The following is a 26192-nucleotide window of genomic DNA, read 5'->3' on the forward strand; positions in this document are numbered from 1 at the left end:
CACAGGCAGGAATGACTTCCTATGATGCTCTGTGCTGCATCTCGGAGGAATGAGTCTCTGGCTGAATGTACTCCTGTGCCCACCCAGTACATTATGTAGTGGATGGGAGACATTGACCAAGATGGCATGCAACTTAGACAGCATCCTCTTTTCAGACACCACCGTCAGAGAGTCCAGTTCCATCCCCACAACATCACTGGCCTTACGAATGAGTTTGTTGATTCTGTTGGTGTCTACCATCCTCAGCCTGCTGCCCCAGCACACAACAGCAAACATGATCACACTGGCCACCACAGACTCGTAGAACATCCTCAGTATCGTCTGGCAGATGTTAAAGGACCTCAGTCTCCTCAGGAAATAGAGACGGCTCTGACCCTTCTTGTAGACAGCCTCAGTGTTCTTTGAGGAGTCCAGCTTATTGTCAATTCGTATCCCCAGGTATTTGTAATCCTCCACCATGTCCACACTGACCCCCTGGATGGAAACAGGGGTCATCAGTACCTTAGCTCTCCTCAGGTCTACCACCAGCTCCTTAGTCTTTTCCACATTAAGCTGCAGATAATTCTGCTCACACCATGTGACAAAGTAAATCAATTAAAAAATAAACAAGTAAATCAATTACATATATTGAATAGATTATTTAAAAATGTGCGAAAACAGAAATACTGTATATTAAAAAAAGTGAGGTAGTGTCCAAAGATTCAATGTCCATTTAGGAATCAGATGGCAGAGGGGAAGAAACTGTTCCTGAATCGCTGAGTGTGTGCCTTCAGGCTTCTGTATCTCCTACCTGATGGTATCAGTGAAGGGCATGTCCTGGGTGCTGGAGGTCTTTAATAAGGGACGCTGCCTTTCCAAGACACTGCTCTCTAAAGATGTCCTGGGTACTTTGTAGGCTAGTGCCCAAGATGGAGCTGACTAGATTTCCAACCTTCTGCAGGTTCTTTCAATCCTGTGCAGTAGACCCCACCTCCATGCCAGACAGTGATGCAGCCTGTCAGAATGCTCTCCACAGTACAACTATAGAAGTTTTTGAGTGAGTGTGTTTGTTGACATACCAAATCTCTTCAAACTCCTAATAAAGTATAGCCGCTGTCTTGCCTTCTTTATGACTACATTGATATGTTGGGACCAGGTTAGATCCTCAGAGATCTTGACACTCAGAAACTTGAAGCTGCTCACTCTCTCCACTTCTGATCCCTCTATGAGGATTGGTATGTGTTCCTTCATCTTCCCCTTCCTGAGGTCCATAATAAGCTCTTTCATCTTACTGACGTTGAGTGCCAGGTTGTTGCTGCGGCACCACTCCACTAGTTGGCATATCTCACTCCTGTATGCCCTCTCGTCACCACCTGAGATTCTACCAACAATGGTTGTATCGTCAGCAAACTTGTAGATGGTACTTGAGCTATGCCTAGCCACACAGTCATGTGTATATGGCAGTGTATATGTATACAGAGCACTGGGCTAAGCACACACCCCTGAGGTGTGTTAGTGTTAATCATTGGTGAAGAGGATATATTATCACCAATCTGCACAGACTGTGGTCGTCCAGTTATGAAGTCAAGGATCCAATTACAGAGGGAGGTACAGAGGTCCAGGTTCTGCAACTTCTCAATCAGGATCGTGAGAATGATGGCATTAACTGCTGAGCTATAGTTGATGAACAGCATCCTGACGTAGGTGTTTGTGTTGTCCAGGTGGTCTAAAGCCGTGTGAAGAGCCATGGTGATTGCGTCTGCCATTGACGTATTGTGACGATAGGCAAATTGCAATGGGTCCAGGTCCTTGCTGAGGCAGGAGTTCAGTCTAGTCATAACCAATCTCTCAAAGCATTTTATCACTGTCGATGTGAGTGCTACCGGGCGATAGTCATTAAGGCAGCTCACATTATTCTTCTTAGGCACTGGTATAATTGTTGCCTTTTTGAAGCAAGTGGGAACTTCTGCCCATAGCAGTGAGAGGTTGAAAATGCCCTTGAATACTCCCACTATTTCGTTAGCACAGGTTTTCAGAGCCTTACCAGGTACTCCATCAGGACCTTCTGCCTTGTGAGGGTTCACTCTCTTTAAAGACAGTCTAACATCGGCCTCTGAGGCGGAGATCACAGGGTCATCAGGTGCAGCAGGGATCTTCACAGCATGCATAGAAGGTGTTGAGTTCATCTGATAGTGAAGCATCGCTGCCATTCATACTATTGGGTTTTTCTTTGTAGGAAGTAATGTCTTGCAGTCCCTGCCAGAGTTACCGTGCATCTGATGGAGCCTCCAACCTCATTCAAAATCGTCCCTTCACCCTTGAAATAGCCCTCTGTAAATCATACCTGGTTTTCTGGTATAGGCCTGGGTTGCCAGACTTGAATGCCACAGATCTAGCCTTCAGCAGATGACGTACCTCCTGGTTCATCCACGGCTTTTGGTTTGGGAATGTACAGAAAGTCTTTGTAGGCACACACTCATCCACACAGGTTTTAATGAAGTCGGTAACAACTGCAGCATGCTCATCCAGTTTCGAAGATGAATCCCTGAATACAGTCCAGTCCACCAATTCAAAGCAGTCCTGTAGGCGCCCCTGTGCTTCCCTTGTCCATACCTTCTTGGTCCTCACCACTGGTGCTGCAGTCTTCAGTCTCTGCCTATACTCAGGGAGTAGAAGTACAGCCATGTGATCAGACTTCCCGAAGTGAGGGCGTGGAATAGCACGGTAGGCATTCTTGATGGTGGTGTGGCAATGGTCCAGTGTGTTGTTTCCTCTGGTATTGCAAGTGATCTGTTGATGGTAATTGCCTTGTGATTTTTTCAGACTGGCCTTGTTAAGATCTCCCAAAACGATGGTGAAGGCGTTAGGCTGCACATTGGGTTTACCCTCAACAGAATCACTCCGAACAGCACATTGGGTTTACTCTCTGCACAATCACTCCATACATCACAGTGGGTTTACTTTTAGCACCATCATTCCGAACATCACATTAGGTTTACTCTCAGCAGCATCACTCAAAATATCACATTGGGTTTTCTCTCTGCACAATCACTCCGAACAGCACATTGTGTTTACTCTCAGCAGAATGACTCTGAACAGCACATTAGATTTACCTTTAGCACCATCACGCCGAACAGCACACTGTGTTTACTCTCAGCAGAATGACTCTGAACATCACATTGGGTTTACTCTCAGCAGGATCACTCCGAACATCACACTGTGTTTACCCTCAGCAGAATGACTCCGAACAGCACACTGTGTTTACCCTCAGCAGAATGACTCCGAACAGCACACTGTGTTTACTCTCAGCAGGATCACTCAAAACATCACATTGTGTTTACTGTCAGCAGAATGACTCCGAACATCACATTGGGTTTACTCTCAGCAGGATCACTTCCGAACAGCACATTGGGTTTACCTTTAGCACCATCACTCCGAACATCACACTGTGTTTACTCTCAGCAGAATCACTCTGAACAGCCTACTGTATTTACTCTCAGCAGGATCACTCCGAACAGCACATTGTGTTTACTCTCAGCAGAATCACTCTGGTAGCTTGAAATAAATGTCTGTGTATATCACTTTCTCAATGGCAATTAAATCTGGGTACTAACGGTTTATATTGCCCGCAACATTCTCACCTAGTAAAAAATCATCAAAAAAAGTAGCTGGAGTCAGATCCCTTGGCTTTTGATATGTCATTGGGGTATAATTTCTAGATGATAAGGAAAGTAGCCAGGAATCTTTGAAGAGTACAATGTGGGCTTGCTGGAGATACTCAGGCTGCAAAGGAAGTGACCTCATGTTTTGGAGAGGAAAACATACTTGCAGGTGGAGTTGTTTTTTTTTAAGATGAAGAGGCAGAGGAATTTTTTTAGAAGAACATGACTCTAGCGATCATTTTGAGTGTAAAGGAGAAGAAGAAACAGCCATGATAGTAGCCAGCAAGGAAGAAAGGCATGTTCACTAATCTGACATTTAGTGTGAATGATGGTGGCATCCGTTAGTCTCGCGAGACCATGGATCTGCGCCTGAAAGGTCTTGCTTCAGTCTGTGTTAGAGCAGCGTCTGTTGTGGCTGTAGAGGCCCACACCGTAGTGACAGTCTCGGCTGCAGCGACTGCACTTGAAGGCGCTGTCCTCCAGTGTTATCTTGGTGTTGTTTTTCCATCGAGTATGCTTTTCTTCAGCAGCAAGCCTCAGCTTCTCTTCTCCTCTTTTTAGACCTCTGTGTAGTTCCAGCCTCCAGTGAGAGCGATCGCTTGCGATGTCCTCCCACCTCTCGACATTCATTTTCAGTGACTTCATGTCTCTCTTGCAAACGACTTTGAAATGAAGATGGGGCCGCCTTTGTGCTCTCTTGCCGGAGGCCAGTTGCCCGTACAGCAGATCTTTCGGGATCCTCCCATCTGACATGCAGTGCACGTGGTCCAGCCAGCGGAGACGGCGTTGCTGGAGCAGGGTAAAGAGGCTGGGTATCTGGGCGTGGGCCAGGACCTCAATGTTGGTGACTCGGTCAGTCCACGTGATGGCCAGGATGTGTCTCAGGCTGCGAAGGTGGAAGGCGTTGAGATGCCGCTCTTGTCTGTAGTAGAGGCTCCAGGTCTCGCTGCTGTAAAGCAGTGTGCTGAGGACGCAGGCCCTGTAGACTGCAACTTTGGTGTGTGTCGTCAGCTTTCTGTTCCCCCAGACTCTCTTTGTCAGCCTGGCGAATGTTGAGGCTGCTCGTCCGATCTGTCTGTTGATCTCGGGGTCTAGGGAGAGGCTGTCCGTGATGGTGGAGCCAAGGTATGTAAACTCGTAAATTCCAGCTTGTAGTTGTTGATGGTAATGGCAGGGGGGTGCTCAACGTCTTGGCCGAACACGTTGGTTTTCTTCAGGCTGATAGTCAAGCTGAAGTCCTGGCAGGCTCTTGAGAAGCTGTCCATGAGGCGTTGCAGTTGCTCTTCAGAGTGTGTTGCCAGTGCCGCGTCGTCTGCAAACAATATGTCCCTGATGAGTACTTCACGAACCTTGGTGAACTTTAGTGTGAATAATGGCAAGGGATTTGGAAGTAAATATTTTAAATAGTGTGAGCAATGAGAGCAAACAAATGGAATAAGAGAGGAACCAAGAGAAAATCGATGGTCAAAAATAAGGAGTACATTGGAGTACGTTGGCTTGGCATGTAGGCTGAAGTAGATGGAGGACTGGCAGCTAAAGAGATGACCACAATTTATTGTAAATTTTCTTTGTCATCTGTTTATCGACTCTCATTAGAAATACTTTCTAAATGTTATGTCTGTTGTGAAGCACGGGTGCCAGGACTTCACATCTCTGTGTGCTCTCAAGGTCATTCACTATCATCGAGATAAACTGGGAACCACTTCCTATGGTGTTGCTGTGTGTTATCCCTCATCACTACAATCTGCACATTGTGGCACAGAAACTGGATGTGCCAAAAATCACGGGATCAAACAGGATGTACCACCAACTGATACATCTTCCAGCTTTCACCACAACATGCCACTTCATTTCAAGGAGGCTGGAGGCTTTTCTGGCTAGAGTCATGGAGTCATGCAGCATGGAAGCAGGTCCATCCCCCCCCACCCCCCCCATGTGGTCCATGACGACCATGGTGTCCGTCCAAGCTAGTTTCATTTACCACTATTTGGCCCATATCTCTCTAAACCTTTTTTAATTCATGCACTTATCAAAACATCCTTTAAATGTTTTAGTTGTACCCAACTCTACAACATTCTCTGGCAGATCATCCCACATAGCTGTGTGACAAAGTTGGCCTTCAAGTCCCTTTAAAATCTTCCCTTTCACCCTAAGTCAATGTCCTCAAGTTTTAGACTTCCTGAATCTGAGGAAATGTACTGTGTTAAAGGGCAGAGGAGATGTGGTCACTTAATGCATGAGCTTCGAATCAACCCCTTCTCTACCTGTGATTTCAGTAACCCCAGTCGAACAATGGATCATATCATCACGTTCTGCAAATACAAATTCCTTAGAGATATCTTTGAGATTAACTTCATCTCTGAAAAGATTATGCAATGATTTACAAACACAAAATTCAATTTATAACTTTTGCAGCAGCCATAGACAAGAAATCTGTAATAAATCTTAATGCTTGTTGTGTCCCTGTTGCATTTGAAGATTTCAGCCAGAGTCATTTCACAGTTAATTTTCAAATCCACAAGAACTATTTTCCTTACTTGCAGATGTTTCTGACATATAGACCAATGCCACCTCATTTTCTGCCTGTCATGCAACAGCTATTTATGATCTTACATATTGTATTCTGCTCCATTTTCTGGGATTAGTTATGTTTCTACGATTTCTGGCAAATCTTAGTTTTCTGTTTCTTTTATGCATTGAGTTCCAATAACAGCACATTGAGTCCATCAGAAGCAGTCTGATATGAGTAATGAATGACTTTGTCTACCAGTTTCACAAACCAAGGAAGCCTCCTAACTTTTTAAGGGATGTAAAATATTTTTTCATAATTGTGTGCAAAAATTTTGCATTTTATGAAAGAGATCATCTGAAAAGCTGCATTAAGTGCCTGCAGTAATGTTGTTGCTACAATTAATCATTCACAGCATTTGATGGAATTGATGACTGATACTGTCGTTGTTAGTTAATATATCAGATTTCAAGTCAAATACATTTGTATCCTATCTCACCCTCTGCTAAAATTGCTTTTCTAATGTTGATATTAGCTGTGGATTTAGGTAGAAAATATTTGCAAATAAGGCTCACACATTTTATATCACGTTAACTACCACATAATTGCAACTTAAAGTTATAAAAGATTTGAATATTTCATACCTTTTATATGTAAGTGAGTACATCATGTATCTATTGGTGACAATTTACATGTGGGCAAGATTTTCATTGAATGTTATAAGAATATGTATTAACATGTTTATTTGCTGAGCAGAGGATGCCCCACATTATGTATGTTAAAATTTAAACCGTGCAATCACTGAAAGGTTTTAACCAGCATATCAGATTCCTGATAGCAAAGTCAGAGAAAATGATGCAAAATACTCCTTTATTTCACTGCAAGCACTTGTTTAAAAATGACACTAGTGAAAATTTCAGGGTAAACAATTCTTGTGTCTTGATTGGAGCTTTTGTGGAGTTGGGAGACCTACAGTAGAACACGTGTATCTTATTTTTGAAGAATTAACTATAATAAGTGCCTTGGATTGAATTTTAATTGATTAAGATGATTTAATGAAATAAAACATCCTGCACATCAGCTACACCGTTTCTCATTAAGCTATTCATCATGGTCATCAAAGTGCCAGGGATTTACTTGTTTATGATAGTGCAAGAATAGATTATCTATACAATCTTTGGAAAACAGTGATAATCTACTTGCACTCCTTTACCAATTTAATATTGGTGTCAGGTACAAAATACATTAAAAAATAACGGGTATTTTTTTCATGTACTAAGACATTGAAATCACAGAAACGTTTTCCAAATGTTTTATCTTAACTGCAAATGCATGGGGTAAAGAGAGCAGGAATTCTAATCCCTGAAAAGTGTATTTACTCACACTGAATGATTAAGCTAACTATCCAACTGTTACAAAGTAGTTATTTACTGTGCTCAAAATGTGTAACTTATTTGCAAATGTAAGAAGCTTAGCAATGTGAAAGATCACTAATAAAGCTCTTCTGTGGCACAGCTGGAATGCTTAAGGAATAAGGCCTCAATTTTCTCCTTGTATACTGTACTAATCTCTGTTCAATCGGTTATGTTTTGTAAATGCACATTAAGATATTTTACTGATTTGTGTACATATATGTTGCAAACACATAATATAGTGTACAACCATTAGAAAATGACCTATCTTTGGTAGATGTCAAATTGGAAAGAATATCTGAAAATTGGTTTCAGTGGAATGCAAAATAAGACATGGTACAAGACCAAATTAAATATTTTCAGTAATATGGAGAGTGAAATATTGTTTTATAGAGGTGTATTTCTAAACAAGAAGTTCCAGTCTTGACTTATGTTGAGGAACAAAGGACTGGCCAATAAAGAAATCTAGCAATGCCATCTGTATTATTTCAAATGTTTACACTATGGTATGCATTGTAACCTGTATTTACGATACAGTAGTCATTAGCATCACATTTCTTCTTCCTCTGACTTTTAATGGCAGTAGGCAGTCCAACTTAAAGGAGCATTACCGCCACCAACTGGTCTGGAGTGTGGTGTAGAGAGTTGGGAAATAAAACCTCTACTTTCTTTATCAAATGAAAACAAAATTACCCCCAAAAGCCCTATAGACGGTAAATAATGAAAGACAATATTATGAATTAATTAAAGTCACTTCCATAACTTAGTAAAGTTTATAAATGAAAACTATCAACCCTCAAGGAGAGTAGTGCAGCCTTCATTTGATTCTTTCGACCTTACATGCTTCACACTATAATAGAATGTGTTCAGCTGTTTCATAATGATGACAAAGCTTATACACCCCAGAGTGATGTTTTCCGGCAAGATATAAGAAATAATTTGCCCAATTCTAAGTTGAGTCAATATCTGGGCCGTACCCTCCAAATATCCGGACCTGCCTCTCGGTTTTTTTGCACTACTTACTTTCCATTTTTCTATTTTCTATTTATGATTTATAATTTAAATTTTTAATATTTACTATTGATTTGTAATCCAGGGAGTGGGAAACGCAGAATCAAATATCGCTGTGATGATTGTACGTTCTAGTATCAATTGTTTGGCGACAATAAAGTATAAAGTATAATTCCTTCGCTTCTTGTTTTACCCCATTCTCCCATCAATCCAACAGTTTTATGTATTCTGTAAAGATGTCTCCCCTTATACCCATTATCCCACAAGTCTTGCCATAATCCCTGAATTCTTCCCCCACCAACCTCACAGCATAACCTTATCAAATAAAGCTCAAGCTACAAGAGGATTCTGTTTTGCAAATAGCAGCATTTCTTTACTATTTATTACATTTATAAGTTTATTACAACTGCAGTCAACAAAAGTATTATGTTCAGCTTGGGTAAAGATGAAAAATCCTAGGCCAATTGTCATATCATTTTCATTTCTACAAACAAAGCCAACCAAATGATGAAATTGTAGGAGGTATTTACCCTCTACTTCCACCCCCAGAACAGTGGTTTGAATTGGATATATTCAGCTCTTCACATTATTGGATTTGTCACTTTGTCTCATCAAACCCGTTTGTTTGCAGTTTTCCAGAATGGGTTGGGTACAGGTGATTAATCAACCCTCAGGATGCGAGCCTGTCATTTAAAATTTTAAAATAAGCTTCATGCAGCTATTTTATAAAGCTGTACTTCTTTGGCATTGGTCGGGTAGTTTTCTAATCCTTGCGAAATTAGATACGGGGAATTATGAATGGCTGCATCTTCTGTACCTGTTGCTTGCATTTCCAGCAGAACTCTAGAGTGTCAAAGAGCATATCTGCAAAACCCTTCCAATCTCTTCTTCCCACATTATGATTCTACCACCAGCATCAAAGGTTACAGAAAGTAAAGATCTGGTTTTAGGAAGTTTTATAGTGACCATACTGTAGCAGAAATCACAGTCATTGCAAATATGCACAAAAAAAACTTTTTAAGAGAACAGTACTAATGTCAGAATTATTAATGTTTACCTATACGTATTGGCATTGAGGGAGGAACTAAATAGGAAGCAGGTGAATGGCAGGAGCCATTAAGTTAGGTAAACTCATCAAGGAAACACTCAATCTAGTTAATAATGTTGAGAGGATATCATTTAGGCAGCCTTGTGAGGCAAGCTGATAGTCTGTGTGTATAATGGAGAAACCCCTGCCACAGGTAATCAGTGAAGGTAGCCACAAAACCTAGGAAGGAGTGCAATGATCAAAGCATCCTCTTGGAGGCAAGTGCTTATCTCGTCAGCTTCAGGGTGCTCCCTGGACAATGAACTACTAAGAAGAGATGATTATGCAATAACCATTGTTAGATCACAAAAGTTAGGAAAGCTTAGGGCTACTACTGTCTTGTGGAATAGGATTTTAGATTCAGTTCTCTATGTTTTTATCTCTGTCCTAAGGCTAGACTCTGTTAGCCAACTAAGGAAATCAAGATCACATGCGAAGCACACTTACATGGGGGTGAAATGTCTCTAGGCAAATGTTAGACTGGAAGGGAGCTCTTGTAGAATACTGCTACTGATTCCCAAAGTAAATAAATGGAAGGCAGCCCCAAACATAAATGGGAGTTGGGAGGTTAGATTCTTCAAGGAAATGGAGGTAGACTTCATCCATTTAATTCTACAGTCAGTGGAACTACAGTAGCAAGATTTCTTTGCAGCCTTTCTTGAAGGATATACGTTTTGGCAAGATGAAAATTAAATTATTTTGTCCTGACCCTGTTCCACTGAAACAGTAATCACAGTTGTCTTCTTTTTATGCAGTGGGCTGCTCAAGCAGCCTTACAGATATGACAATCTATGATTAATGTTAATAACATGATTACTGTCATGTACTATATTTTATAACTGTTGGTACATGAGCATGAAGTACATATTTCTTTACTGATGGAATCAAGGATTAACATAAACAATACAGCTGTTTCTCAATGATAATTTCAGAGCAGCCCCCAATACGATAACCTATCACTGCTTCCCACTATGGAATATTAGGACCAGAAGACAAAGGAGCAAACTTAGGCCACTCGGCCCATCAAGTCTGTTCCACCATTCCATCATAGCTGACTTATTATCCCTCTCGACCCCATTCTCCCGCCTTCTCCCTGTAACCATTGACACCCTGACTAATCAAGAACCTATCAACAGCATCTTTAAATATGCTCAATGACTTGGCCTCCACAGCCAAGTATGACAATGGATTCCACAGACTCCCACCCTTTGACTAAGATATTCCTCCTCATCTCTGTTCTAAATGGACTTACCTCTATTCTAAGGCTATGCCCTCTGGTCTTTGACACACCCGCAATGGGAAACATCCTTTCCACATCCTCTTTAACCAGATTTTTCAATATTCAATGAGTTTCAATGAGCTCCCCTGTCATCCTTTGAACCTCCAGCAAGTACAGGTTCAAAGCCATCAAATGCTGCTTATACATTACCCCTTTCATTCTTGGGCTCAGTCTCATTAACCCTCCTGTGGACCCTCTCCAAATTCATTTCAGTTTTCTTAGATAAAGGACCCAAACTCTCAAAATGAATGCTAACATTGCATTTTCCTTCCTTACCACTGACTCAACCTGAAAGTTAACCCAAGAAATCCTACACAAGGACTCCCAAGTCCATTTGCACCTCTGATTTTAAAATTTTCTCCCCACTTAGAAAATAGTTTAAGCCTTTATTCCTTCTACCAAAGTGCATGATCATACGCTTCCCTACACCAAAAGGACGGGTTACACTTAAATCCTCGGGGGAGCAATATCCTGGCAGGGAGATTAGCGGGGGCTACTGAGGTGACTTTAAACTAGAATGGTTGGGGGGTGGGAATCAAATTAAAGCGGCTAGGTGTGAGGAGGTTAGTTCACAACAGAGGGATGGGAACCAGTGCAGAGAGACAGAGGGGTGTAAAGTGAGCGTAGAAGCAAAAAGTACAAAGGGGAAAAGTAAAAGTGGCAGGCCGACAAATCCAGGGCAAGCATTAAAAAGGGCTAAGAGAGTTGTAAAAGAGTGCCTGAAGGCTTTATGTGTCAATGCAAGGAGCATTCGTAATAAGGTGGATGAATTGAAAGTGCAGATTGTTATTAATGATTATGATATAGTTGGGATCACAGAGACATGGCTCCAGGGTGACCAGGGATGGGAGCTCAACGTTCAGGGATATTCAATATTCAGGAGGGATAGACACGAAGGAAGGGGAGGTGGGGTGGCGTTGCTGGTTAAAAAAGAGATTAACGCAATAGAAAGGAAGGACATAAGCCGGGAAGATGTGGAATCGATATGGGTAGAGCTGCGTAACACTAAGGGGCAGAAGACGCTGGTGGGAGTTGTGTACAGGCCACCTAACAGTAGTAGTGAGGTCGGAGATGGTATTAAACAGGAAATTAGAAATGTGTGCAATAAAGGAACAGCAGTTATAATGGGTGACTTCAATCTACATGTAGACTGGGTGAACCAAATTGGTAAAGGTGCTGAGGAAGAGGATTTCTTGGAATGTATGCGGGATGGATTTTTGAACCAACATGTCGAGGAACCGACTAGAGAGCAGGCTATTCTGGACTGGGTTTTGAGCAATGAGGAAGGGTTAATTAGCGATCTTGTCGTGAGAGGCCCCTTGGGTAAGAGTGACCATAATATGGTGGAATTCTTCATTAACATGGAGAGTGACGTAGTTAATTCAGAAACAAAGGTTCTGAACTTAAAGAGGGGTAACTTTGAAGGTATGAGACATGAATTAGCTAAGATAGACTGGCAAATGACACTTCAAGGATTGACGGTGGATATGCAATGGCAGGCATTTAAAGGTTGCATGGATGAACTACAACAATTGTTCATCCCAGTTTGGCAAAAGAATAAATCAAGGAAGGTAGTGCACCCGTGGCTGACAAGAGAAATTAGGGATAGTATCAATTCCAAAGAAGTAGCATACAAATTAGCCAGAGAAAGTGGCTCACCTGAGGACTGGGAGAAATTCAGAGTTCAGCAGAGGAGGACAAAGGGCTTAATTAGGAAGGGGAAAAAAGATTATGAGAGAAAACTGGCAGAGAACATAAAAACGGACTGTAAAAGCTTTTATAGATATGTAAAAAGGAAAAGACTGATAAAGACAAATGTAGGTCCCCTGCAAACAGAAACAGGTGAATTGATTATGGGGAGCAAGGACATGGCAGACCAATTGAATAATTACTTTGGTTCTGTCTTCACTAAGGAGGACATAAATAATCTTCCAGAAATAGTAAGGGACAGAGGGTCCAGTGAGATGGAGGAACTGAGCGAAATACATGCTAGTAGGGAAGTGGTGTTAGGTAAATTGAAGGGATTGAAGGCAGATAAATCCCCAGGGCCAGATGGTCTGCATCCCAGAGTGCTTAAGGAAGTGGCCCAAGAAATAGTGGATGCATTAGTGATAATTTTTCAAAACTCGTTAGATTCTGGACTAGTTCCTGAGGATTGGAGGGTGGCTAATGTAACCCCACTTTTTAAAAAAGGAGGGAGAGAGAAACCGGGGAATTATAGGCCGGTTAGCCTAACGTCGGTGGTGGGGAAACTGCTGGAGTCAGTTATCAAGGATGTGATAACAGCACATTTGGAAAGCGGTGAAATGATCGGACAAAGTCAGCATGGATTTGTGAAAGGAAAATCATGTCTGACGAATCTCATAGAATTTTTTGAGGATGTAACTAGTAGAGTGGATAGGGGAGAACCAGTGGATGTGGTATATTTGGATTTTCAAAAGGCTTTTGACAAGGTCCCACATAGGAGATTAGTGTGCAAACTTAAAGCACACGGTATTGGGGGTAAGGTATTGGTGTGGGTGGAGAATTGGTTAGCAGACAGGAAGCAAAGAGTGGGAATAAACGGGACCTTTTCAGAATGGCAGGCGGTGACTAGTGGGGTACCGCAAGGCTCAGTGCTGGGACCCCAGTTGTTTACAATATATATTAATGACTTGGATGAGGGAATTAAATGCAGCATCTCCAAGTTTGCGGATGACACGAAGCTGGGTGGCAGTGTTAGCAGTGAGGAGGATGCTAAGAGGATGCAGGGTGACTTGGATAGGTTGGGTGAGTGGGCAAACTCATGGCAGATGCAATTTAATGTGGATAAATGTGAAGTTATCCACTTTGGTGGCAAAAATAGGAAAACAGATTATTATCTGAATGGTGGCCGATTAGGAAAAGGGGAGGTGCAACGAGACCTGGGTGTCATTATACACCAGTCATTGAAAGTGGGCATGCAGGTACAGCAGGCGGTGAAAAAGGCGAACGGTATGCTGGCATTTATAGCGAGAGGATTCGAGTACAGGAGCAGGGAGGTACTACTGCAGTTGTACAAGGCCTTGGTGAGACCACACCTGGAGTATTGTGTGCAGTTTTAGTCCCCTAATCTGAGGAAAGACATCTTTGCCATAGAGGGAGTACAAAGAAGGTTCACCAGATTGATTCCTGGGATGGCAGGTCTTTCATATGAAGAAAGACTGGATGAACTGGGCTTGTACTCGTTGGAATTTAGAAGATTGAGGGGGGATCTGATTGAAACGTATAAGATCCTAAAGGGATTGGACAGGCTAGATGCAGGAAGATTGTTCCCGATGTTGGGGAGGTCTAGAACGAGGGGTCACAGTTTGAGGATAGAGGGGAAGCCTTTTAGGACCGAGGTTAGGAAAAACTTCTTCACACAGAGAGTGGTGAATCTGTGGAATTCTCTGCCACAGCAAACTGTTGAGGCCAGTTCATTAGCTATGTTTAAAAGGAAGTTAGATATGGCCCTTGTGGCTACAGGGGTCAGGGGGTATGGAGGGAAGGCTGGGTTCTGAGTTGGATGATCAGCCATGATCATAATAAATGGCGGTGCAGGCTCGAAGGGCCGAATGGCCTACTCCTGCACCTATTTTCTATGTTTCTATGTTTCTATATTCCACTGTCCCTTCTTTGCCCATTGTCCCAATCTGTCTGAGCACTTCTGCAGACTACCTTTTTCCTCAACACTACCTGTCCATTCCATCTATCTTTATATTGTCTGCAAACTTGAACACAGACCCATCAATTCTGTCATCCAAATCGCCAACATATATTGTGAATAAAAGTGGACCCAGTACTAATCCCTGCGGAACACCACTAGTCACCAGCAGCCAACCAGAATAGGCCCGCTTTATTCTGATTCGTTGCCTCCTGCCAGTCAGCCAATCTTCTGTTCATGCTAGTATCTTTCCTGGGATGATATGGGCTCTTATCTTGTTAAGCACCGTTATGTGCGGCTTCTGAAGATCCAAGTAGTCAACATCCACTAATTCTCCTTTGTCTATCCTGCCTGTTACTTCCTCAAAGAAGTCCAACAGATTTGCCAAGCATGATTTCACCTTTAAGTCACAATGCTAATGGCCTATTTTATCATGTGCCTCCAAGTACCCCAAAACCTCATCCTTAATAAAGGACTCCACCCTTTTCCCAACCATTGAAGTCAGGCTAACTGGCCTATAATTTCCTTTCTTCTGCCTCCTTCCCTTTTTAAAGAGTGGAGTGACATTTTCAATTTTCCAGTCCTCCGGAACCATTCTAGAATCTAATGATTCTTGTTAGATCAATACCAATGCCTCCGCAATCTATTCAGCTACCTCTTTCAGAACACTGTGGTGTAGTCCAACTGGCTCAGGTAACTTATCTACCTTTGTACACCATTTCTTTGTCCTCTACTACTAACTCAACAGCATCATTTTCCAGCGGTCCAATATCCACTCTCGCCTCTCTTTCACTCTTTATATATCTGAAATATCTTTTACTAACCTTTTTTTAAGTAATTGGCTAGCTTACCTTCATATTTCATCTTTTCTCCCCTTACGTTTTTTACTTAGTTGCTTTCTGTTGGGTTTTGAAAGCTTTCCAAATCCTCTAATTTCCCACTAATTTTTGCTTTATTATGTGCCCTCTTTTTTGCTTTTATGCTGTCTTTGACTTCCCTTGTCACCCACAGTTGCCTTATCCTCTCTTTGGTATACATTTTTATCTTTGGGACGTTCCTATCCTGTGCCTTCCGAGTTGCCCCCAGAAACTCCAGCAATTGCGGTTCCGCCTCCATCCCTGCTCGTGTCCCCTTCCAATCAACTTTGACCAGCTTCACTCTCATGCCTCTGAAATTCCCTTTACTCCACTGTAATGCTAATACATCTGGCTTTATCTTCTCCCTCTCAACCTGCAGAGTGAAGTCTATCATATTATGATCACTGCCTCCTAGGGGTTCCCTTACCTTAAGCTCCCTAATCAAATCTGGTTCAATACACAACACCCAATCCAGAAATATTTTTCCTCTAGTGGACTGAGCCACAAACTGCTCTAAAATGCCATCCCATAGGCTTTCTACAAACTCCCTCTCTTGGGATCCAGTACCAACCTGATTTTGTCACTCTTCCTGCATATTGAAATTGTAGGCAATTTTATAAATATTAACTTGTTTTACACTTGTTCCTTTTTTCAGATGATTGTATTTCTTTGTTTGTGTCTGTTGATCCATTCATAGAGCTAGTTGTGTGAATGACATCCAGTCTAAAATACTTGGGAGACAAAATCAGGTTACTCTAGTCAGAAGAATTTTTCATTTAGCATCATTCAAAGTATCATCATTCACTAACAACTTGTAAAGACAACACTAAAAAAATCAGGGTCATGAATCAAAGCGAGTGAAATAAAATGTGAGGCAAATCAAGGAAGTGGAGAGAAACAATGGAAAAGAGTTTCTTTGCAAAAATACCATAATAACCAAAAGCTATTGGACCAAATCTCTATATGATGCTCTCCCACACTTATATCACAGCACACAAAGCCCAAGGAGCCATATGCAAAACTGGAAGCCCTCCATAAGGTCTGCTGTGAAGCAGGGTTACCATCCAGGCATGGGAAATAAAATTGAAATGATGGGGAAAGAGGATCATAGTAAGAAGGTATTTTGAGAGAAAGAGAGAGGACTGTGGATGGATAGGTAATATGTTATAGATAGAGAGGTGATTGCTGAGGAGGCAGTCTCTGGGATTTGGCCATAGAGAAAATTGTGGTGAAGCCTGATATTTGGATATGGGGATGGTCAGTGAAACAGTGGTCATTTAGTGGTGTGGTAGGGGAGAGTGTAGTAGGGATGCCAACAAAGAAAAATGTTTAAAAGGGAATTTCAAGATGGGCCCTTTAGATTCCTTGACAGTGGATTAGGTAAGGACAAGACACATTTTAACTAATTGAGAGATAATTGTCTACGCTCCATAAAAAAAAAGCCCTGTTTCAGTGTGCAAGGTACATGCCTTTCTCAGGTCTCATTTTTGTAGAACAGTTTTATACAACTTATGTGAAAATGGGCATCTCACACTGCTTGGCATCACCAATGTGCCCAATCTCCTCTGTGCCCATGTGCATTTTTGTCATGGAGTATTTAAAAAAAACAATGGATTTGTCATAAATACTTGATTGAGTTTGTGATAAAATCCTACAGAATACAAAAACAAAATGGTTAGTCTCAAACTTGGAGATGATTTTAACTGAACGCTCGTTGGAAAATTATGCAGAGTACTGGGTGAGCTGTTAGTAGAAGGATGCCATGGCACTGCAGAAGATACAGTGTAAGTGGACTATGAACTTACATGGCTGAGGTTTATAATTATGAAACTGGGGATTCTTTTACTAAAACTGAGATAATTAATGTATATTTACTGGGAGAACTTAAGTAATACGAAGAGTTATGATGAGGTCAGCATGGCAGTAATAATAAAGAATAGACTTAAGGTATTTACAAAAAGTTAATTAAAAGACTTTGTCACAAAACCTTTACTTCTGGAGTATTGTCACTTTCAAAGGAATTCTCAAAAAATCTTTAAAAATGGATTTGATAATTGTCTGAGAAAGATGAATGTTGAAGGGAAGCCAGCCAGAGTAGAATTTAAAGCTAGCTGAGGAAGTGGCAATATTCAACACTCTTGGTTTTCATGCATATTTTGTGCTGGAACTGCCTGGATCATCATGAAGGTAGCTGCCCTCTTCCCATAAGGCACCACATTAGATATGAAGCCAGAACAGGAATATGTCATTTATCAAGGACTACAAGTGATGAGTGTCAACCAGAAATCAAAACACATCATACTCAGATCAGAACAAAAAACTGGTGCAGGCCGTGCAGGAGTCCTTGACTTCCGAACCAGAAGACCATAATCTGTGCAGATTGATGATAACATATCCTTCTCGCTGATGATCAACACTGGCGCACCTCAAGGGTGTGTGCTTAGCCCACTGCTCTACTCTCCATATACACATGACTGTGTGGCTAGACATAGCTCAAATACCATCTATAATTTTGCTGACGATACAACCATTGTTGGTAGAATCTCAGGTGGTGATGAGAGGATGTACAGGAGTGAGATATGCCAACTAGTGGAGTGGTGCTGCAGCAACAACCTGGCACTCAAAGTCAGTAAGACGAAAGAGCTGATTGTGGACTTCAGGAAGGGTAAGATGAAGTAACACATACCAATCCTCATAGAGGGATCAGAAGTGGAGAGTGTGAGCAGCTTCAAGTTCCTGAGTGTCAAGATCTCTGAGGATCTAACCTAGTCCCAACATATCGATGTAATAAAGAAGACAAGACAGCACCTTTCTTTATTAGGAGTTTGAGGAGATTTGGCATGGCAACAAATACACTCAAAGCTTCTATAGTTGTACCGTGGAGAGCATTCTGACAGGCTGTATCACTGTCTGGTATGGAGGGGGGGGGGGATCTACTGCATAGGAACGAAAGAACCTGCAGAAAGTTGTAAATCTAATCAGCTCCATCTTAGATACTAGCCTACAAAGTACCCAGGATATCTACAGGGAGTGGTGTCTCAGAAAGGCAGCGTCCATTATTAAGGACCTCCAGCACCCAGAACATGCCCTTTTCTCACTGTTACCATCAGGTAGGAGGTACAGAAGCCTGAAGGCACACACTCAGCGATTCAGGAACAGCTTCTTCCCTCTGCCATCTGATTCCTAAATGGACATTGAATCTTTGGACACTACCTCACTTTTTTTAGATATACAGTATTTCTGTTTTTGCACGTTTTTTAAAATTTATTCAATATACGTAATTGGTTTACTTGTTTATTTATTATTATTTTTATTTAATTTTTTTTTCTCTCTGCTAGATTACGTATTGCATTGAACTGCTGCTGCTAAGTTAACAAATTTCACGTCACATGCCGGTGATAATAAACCTGATTCTGATTCTGGTTTAACCAGCTAGTTACCCAGGCAGTAGTGGGTTACCTGTCTCTCACAATGCCTGCTTTGATTTTTTTTCCTGTGCATTGCATGGTGAGTAATTTATCTGTTACTGCTTGGGATCTTCTTCTCTGACATTCCCCCTGTGAATGCATCAATTTTCAAAACCAAATCTTTAGGCCATATTCTCAATTTTATGGATAGCTCTATTCCATGGAATATCTGAATGTGATTATAATTGATAATCCAAATTTGCTACACATTTTTTATTATAAGGTCTGAATGCCTTTCTGTTTTCAGTATGTGTTCGTCAGGAAGGCAATACAATTGAAGGGCTATCACTTTGAATTATGCATTATCCATTTTTTTTGGACTGTATGGATCTTTCATGTAACATACATTGTGATATTAGTAATGCAACTTTATATTGTCAGATAGTGGTACTGAATGTTAAATATCTGCTCACACAATGAGAACCATTGGCTAAAAATAAAAGACATTATAACACAGTATTTATTTATTGTTTTCCTAATAAACTTTTGCACTCAAAAAATTAATTTTCACCTAAAACGTTAAACTGCTGGCAACTCATAAAATTATTTTCTTTGAAATCTCAGAAGATTCAGAAGCCTGGGAGATTTGATTTTGTGTTTTCGTTCAGCAGCGGTGACAGTCAACAGCTACATGATGGTGGCCTCTGGTGTGTTCTGAAGCAGTTTCAAATGATTCCACTCAACTGAATCTTGAAAGGTAAGTTATATGCATTATGATTGAAATGCAAAATGGATTTCTAAAATAAACAATGTAGCAAAGGATTTTAGAGAAAAAGTATCCGATAAGGTGCATTTTAAAGCATGAGACTTCACGTTGTTCTGAACATAGAGAATGAATTCAAAGTAATTATTTTGTTGCCTGAGAAGACTTACATTTTTAATTTAGCCTGTCCGGAGCCACAGGTTTTTTTAACACATGTCTAGGTGGTCTGAACAAACCTTCAGCAGGCCAGTGAAGCACCTTATACATCAGCTCACACACAAGGAAATCTTGTCTCTCCTCCAAATATTTCAAACATGGAAAGAGGGAGGCAACTAAAAATGTGCACCTTGGTATCAAATATTTATAGGTCGGTTATGCAAATATTATCTTCATGCTGATTTGTTACATTTTGGACTATTCACAGCAGGTAGAACGATAAGCATTATGGGTAAAAGTTAAATGGTACATTTCATAAAACTGTAGCAAACTGTAAATTTGATCACATGAAACAGCTGAATTTATGACCATCAAAAGTGGTAAGGAAAAAAAGAACTTAGTTCAAATCATGTCAGGAATGTTTACATCATTTTCATAACCGAGAACCTTGAATCAATTAGTTAAGACTATGCAGAAGCCCAGGCCGTAGGGACACACCATCTCCAAAATTGCCCACTTACAAACATTAAGCATCTCCTCTTCGTACAAGCCAGAGTTATGATGTGCCTTTGTCAGTCACATCAGTACTCAGAGAACAAGCATGGGACTATTTTGTGTTGGTCTTCGTGTGGAGGACTCATCTTACATGCTGAAGAGAGATGATATAGATGCGATGGGAGGTGAGGACTTCGATACAATAGCTATCACTATAGAGGTAATGCTGAGCAAACTTGTGGGCCTAAAGATAGACAAGTCCCCTGGTCCTGATGGAATGCATCCCAGGGTACTGAAAGAAATAGCAGAAGTTATAGAAGAGGCTTTGGTGATAACTTACCAAAATTCTCTGGACTCTGGGCAGGTCCCAGTGGATTGGGAGAAGGTGAATGTCATGCTACTGTTCAAGAAAGGATGTAGGCAAAAGGCAGGTAACTATTGGCCAGTTAGTTTAACATCTGTAGTTGGGAAAATGCTTGAAGCTATCATTAAAGAAGAAATAGCATGACATTTGGAAAGAAATGGATCCATCAGGCAGATGTAGCAGGGATTCGGCAGAGGCAGGTCCTGTTTGACAAACTTACTGGAGTTCTTTGAGGTTATAACGAGCACAATGGATAGACGGGAACATGAATGTTATTTACTTGAATTTCCAGAAGGTGTTTGATAAGGTGCCACATAAAAAAATCCATAAGATAAGGATGCATAGAGTTGGGGATGATGTATTAACATGGATAGAGGTTGGTTAACTAATAGAAAGCTGAGATTTGGGATAGATGGGTATTACTCTGGTCGGCAATCAGTGGTGAGTGGTGTGCCGCAGGGGTTGGTGCTGGATTTGCAACTATTCACGAAATACATTAACAATCTGGAAAAGGGGACCAAGTGTAGTGTATCTATGTTTGCTGATGATAATAAATTAAGTGGAAAAGCAAATTGTGCGGAGGATATAGAGATTCTGCAGAAAGATATAGATACGTTAACTGAGTGGGCAAGGGTCTGGCAGATGGAGTACAATGTTGGTAAATGCAACGTCATCCACTTTGGAAGGAAAAATGGAAGATCAGATTATTATTTAAATGGTAAAAGATTGCAGCATGCTCCTGTGCAGAAAGTCTTGGGAGTGCTTGAGCATGAATTCCAGGAGATTGATTTGCAGGTACAGCAGGCTATCAAGAAGGCAAGTGGAATGTTGGCCTTCATTGTTAGAGGGATTGAACTTAAGAGCAGGGAGGTTATGCTGCGACCGTACAGGGTACCGATGAGGCCACATCCGGAGTACTGCATGCAGTTGTGGTCTCCTTTCATGAGGAAGGATATACTGGCTTTGGAGGTGGTGCAGAGGAGGTTCACCAGGTTGATTCCAAAGCTGAGGGGGTTAGACTATGAGGAGAGATTGAATCACCTGGGACTGTACTCACTGGAATTCAGAAGAATGAGAGGAGATCTTATAGAAACATATAAAATTATGGAAGGGATAGATAAGATAGAGGCAGGAAAGTTATTTCCACTGGCAAGTGAGACTAGAACTAGGGGACATAGCCTCATGATTTGGGGTAGTAAATTTAGGGCGGAGGTAAGGAGGAATGGCTTTTCCCAGAGAGTGATGAATCTGTGGAATTCTCTGCCCAATGAAGAAGTGGAGGCTACCTCAGTAAATATATTTAAGACAAGTTTAGATAGATTTTTGCATAGTAGGGGAATTAGGGATTACGGGGAAAAGGCAGGTAGGTGGAGATGAGTCCATGGCCAGATCAGCCATGATCTTACTGAATGGCAGAGCAGACTCGAAGGGCCTGATGGCCTACTCCTGCTCTGGAAGCAAATCATCCTCTGTGTTGAAGTACTACCTTAGTAATAGAAGACGGAGAAAATGTAATTTTTCAAGCTCTGTTGTAAGTTTATGCTAAATATAATACTACTGACTGATGGACAACAAGCACCGGTATCCAACGCGGGGAAAGACTTCATTCACAACAAAAGGAATCTGAAGGATTCTGTTGTAGGGTAATGTAATTCGTGGATATGTACGTAACTCACAACCACTGACATTTAATTGGGGTTCACTTTAAGAGAAGGATCTGTAATGGTGTAATTACAATGGCCTATTTTGCGTTTCTGAATGGAGAAAAAAGACTATTATCATAGATAAGAGGGGTAAACCTAAATGTGTTTTGGTAGACCACCTTAGACCAGCCCATCAAGTTTTGGAGGATTCCTCGACCATGCCCTAGCTGTCACGACATGACTGTGAGTGTGTCAACACACCTCTGGATGAGTCAGAGGCACCCGCTGTTCCTCCACCCATGGAACATTGAACCCGTGCTGGGCGGCTCGTCCGAGCTCTGGACAGGCTCACAATGCTAGTTTTAGTGAATTCTGGGGGACCCTGTGTAGGGTAAAGCAATGGGGATAGATGTGCATAATTCACAACTGCTGACATTGAGTTGCGGTTCACTTTAAGAGTTGGTTCTGACGTGATGACGTTAAGTATGTAAAGGGTTTATTGTGCACTTTGTTTTCAGGTTTTGGAGTTCAATAAAATGTGTTATGGTTTTTTCTTAAACTTAAGATGTCTCACTTCATTTTATTTGCAAAGACCTACTCTGCTCATATATCATTTGCACTAATTATTCTTCCAAAAGGATGAAGACAGTGGAGGCTGGAAGTCACATTTGTGATGATGCTGAGTGTCATTTAGTTATTATATATTGCTATTTGAAATATACCCTCTGAATATAAAGTTACAGTGCTGTGAAAAATTGACTATCAACACAACAATTTCTCAATATTCTGCTGAAAGATTTGCCATTGAGGAGCCAACTGGAGAACAGAAATTTATCTCCCAAGATTAACGTAGCCCATCCACACAACCACATGTCAAAACTAACCTGGCATGAAGCAAATCGTTAATGGGGAACAATAAAAAAATAAAAGCAATCTGAGTTAATCTAAAAAATGCCCCTGGCTCTTTGCAGAGGCATAGTTAGACAAAAATAAGGATAGGTGGTGAGATATGGAGGATTGGGCAGAGATTGTTTCTGAAAACAAGAGAAAGATTTACATACAAACAAATATATGGAAAGACTTTATTCTTTAGGTCCAGCTGGAAAGTTAGGGTGAAGGGAAAGCAATTGTAAGAACATGATCTCTTGTCCTTTACTCCAGGAAAATCGTTTCAAAAATCCAGCATCTTCCCTGTTCCTTCTATAATGGAAAGCTATTAATTTTAACACATTTACTGTGTCTCCTGCACTGGACCCTGGCTTAGGATGCCTACCAAGATTCACTCATGTAAACCGTATCACTGATGCACACAACTCATAATGAATTGACTTTCAACATTCAGAAGTCTCACGGTTAATCTCAGACCTGCAATCAATCAATTTATCACGATTAATTGAAATTCATATACTTTCTCAACAGAAAATTGCAAAGGTATTACATACTGGGGGACTTTATGTTAAATAAACTGATAGTTCCTCAATTTTTTTAGCAACCAATGCCAAGTGCCATAATTATTAATCTATATATCTTGAGATAGGATTCTAGGAGAATGCAGGAGTCTATTTAAAAATGACTTTTGGGACAGTGTTAAAGTAGGTAAAACTGAGTTGTAATTCTTGTAAAAAACCATCCTGTGCCCAGTTTGGAAGTATTTGGGATCCTTTGACTTGACAAAATCAAAAGGAGATATATAAAGACTCAAATGTGAATTATTATACTGAATAACCTTAATTTTAAAGTTGGAACCAATGTGGAAGATCATCTCCAAACACTGTTGCAGCCAATTTACAAACAAGAGATGTTTTGGCAGCTTTGGGGACTAATTTATATCCTCTGTACGAACAACAAAATGTGCTGGAAATATTCAACACTTTCAGGTTAAAAAACTGAAGTCGGTGGAGCAATTTCTGAGAAAGGTTGCTCATGTCCGCTTTAGGAAGATGTGGTGAAGTTCAGTCACTTTGGATGCATCCGGATCCGCCAGAGTAGCCGATGAAAGGAAGCCATGGGTTTTGACATTGGAGACAGGAAATGCTCCTCCAGTCTTCACAGCAGCACTGACTGACCTTTCTAGTTTGCCTAATTGCCCTCTCAGAACCCAATGCCTATTCTTTAGCATTGTGTTACAAGCTTTTTGACAATTTCTGGGGAAAAAAAACTTGGCCATTGATGTAAGTGCCGACTACTTAAATGTGATTGTGAAAATAAAAATGGAATAAAGTATCAGCTGATCACTGATGCTAAAGGAAACGCCTTGAAATCCAACACAGATGGCTGCATGAAACTGAAAATCTGCCAAGCTGCATAAGATGCTGAGTGGATTCAGAACCTCAATTCCACCACTGACAGTGCTGGTTCCTGTGATCCCAGACACCTTCAAACTGCCTATTGCCCAACCTCTAACTCCAACTCATCTGGACCTTGACCGACAGTACGTCCAGGCCGAGACTCTACATGCTGCACTGGACCCCTAGTCTCCATTTCAGAATCAGAATCAGGTTTATTATCACTGGCATGTGACGTGAAATTTGTTAATTTAGTAGCAGCAATTCAATGCAATACATAATATAGAAGAAAAAAAATAAAATGAAAACAATAAATAAATAAATCTTATTCAGTATACTTTATACAGTGCTTAACCCGTGCCACCGCTCTGCAACCCCGTGTCTCTCAGGTCTCAACATCAGCTCTTGGATCCTCAGAGACTCTAGCTTCCTCCCACCCCACCCTCGCTGAAAACCATTCCCTCTCTTCAGGCACTACCAACCCTCTCATCCGTGCCAGGTCTTCACAATTCCCTCTGAACCCTCTCTGAGGCAGGACATTCTGTTCCCAGTAAAGGCCTCATCTTTGTCTCCCGGCGCCCACACGAGACTGCAGGTGCTGCAATCTTGCCTGCGCCCGCCATGATGTTGAGCTCTTCTTCCGCTGCCTCTGTCTCTGGGCCTACTTCTTTGGCAAGGACTGTCCAGCCAACATTGATGCCCCTTCTCCCATCTTCACCAACCTTCCTCTTCTTGGACACCCCGCTCTGGTTTGCTGCCTGCTCTGGATCACTGACAGCAGATGAGACATCAACTGTCTTGACTTTAATGCTCCTCTCTCCATTTCTAACCTCACTCCCTCTGAATGCACTGTTCTCCACTCTCTCCATACTAATCCTAACCTCATGATCAAACCCACAATTAAGGGGGAGAGGCGCTGTAGTAGTCTGGTGGACTGACCTACCTTGGTGAGGCCAGGCAAAGAATCTCAGACACACGCTCTTACTTACCCCTCAAACGGTACCCCACTAAGGAGCACCAGACCATTGTCTCCCACACCATCACTGACATTAGCTCTGGGGATCTCTCATCCACTGCCACCAACCTCATAGTTCTCTTACCCCGCACCTCCCATTTCTACCTCCTGCCCAAGATCCACAAACTTACCTGTCCAGGTAGACCCATTGGCTCCGCTTGTCCTGCTCCACTAAACTTAAGTCTGCATACCTCAACTCTGTTTTAACCCCCTGGTTCAGACCCTTCCTACCTACATCTGTGATACTTCACACCCTTGATCTTTTCAATGACTTAAAGATCCCTGGCCCCGATCATCTCATTTTCACCATGGATGTTCAGTCCCCATACACCTCCATCCCTCATAAGGAGGGCCTTAAAGCTCTCTGCTGGTCTTTCTAGACAACTGACTCAATAAGTTCCCCTCCACCACCACTCTCTTCCGTCTGGCAGAACTGCTTCTCACCCTCAATAATTTCTCCTTCAGCTCCTCCCACTTCCTTCAAACCAAAGATGTACCCATGGGCACTTACATAGATTGCAGCTATGCCTGCTTTTTGTCAGCTACGTGGAACAGTCCATGTTCCAAGCCTACACCAGTATTGTTTCCCAACTCTTCCTATACT

At 41.6% G+C, this 26192-nt stretch overlaps 1 long non-coding RNA gene across 1 annotated transcript in view; it reads left to right on the top strand.

The window, feature by feature from the left end:
* The window catches only part of LOC134350122 (uncharacterized), a 74233-nt gene that overhangs the window by 21232 nt on the left and 26809 nt on the right, over positions 1-26192 (top strand). The window contains exon 2 of the long non-coding RNA XR_010018821.1: positions 19539-19624. This is a non-coding gene — a long non-coding RNA (uncharacterized LOC134350122). The remainder of the gene's footprint in view (positions 1-19538; positions 19625-26192) is intronic.

Source organism: Mobula hypostoma, chromosome 8 (genome assembly GCF_963921235.1).
Source record: "Mobula hypostoma chromosome 8, sMobHyp1.1, whole genome shotgun sequence".
NCBI classification, from domain to species: Eukaryota; Metazoa; Chordata; class Chondrichthyes; order Myliobatiformes; family Myliobatidae; genus Mobula; species Mobula hypostoma.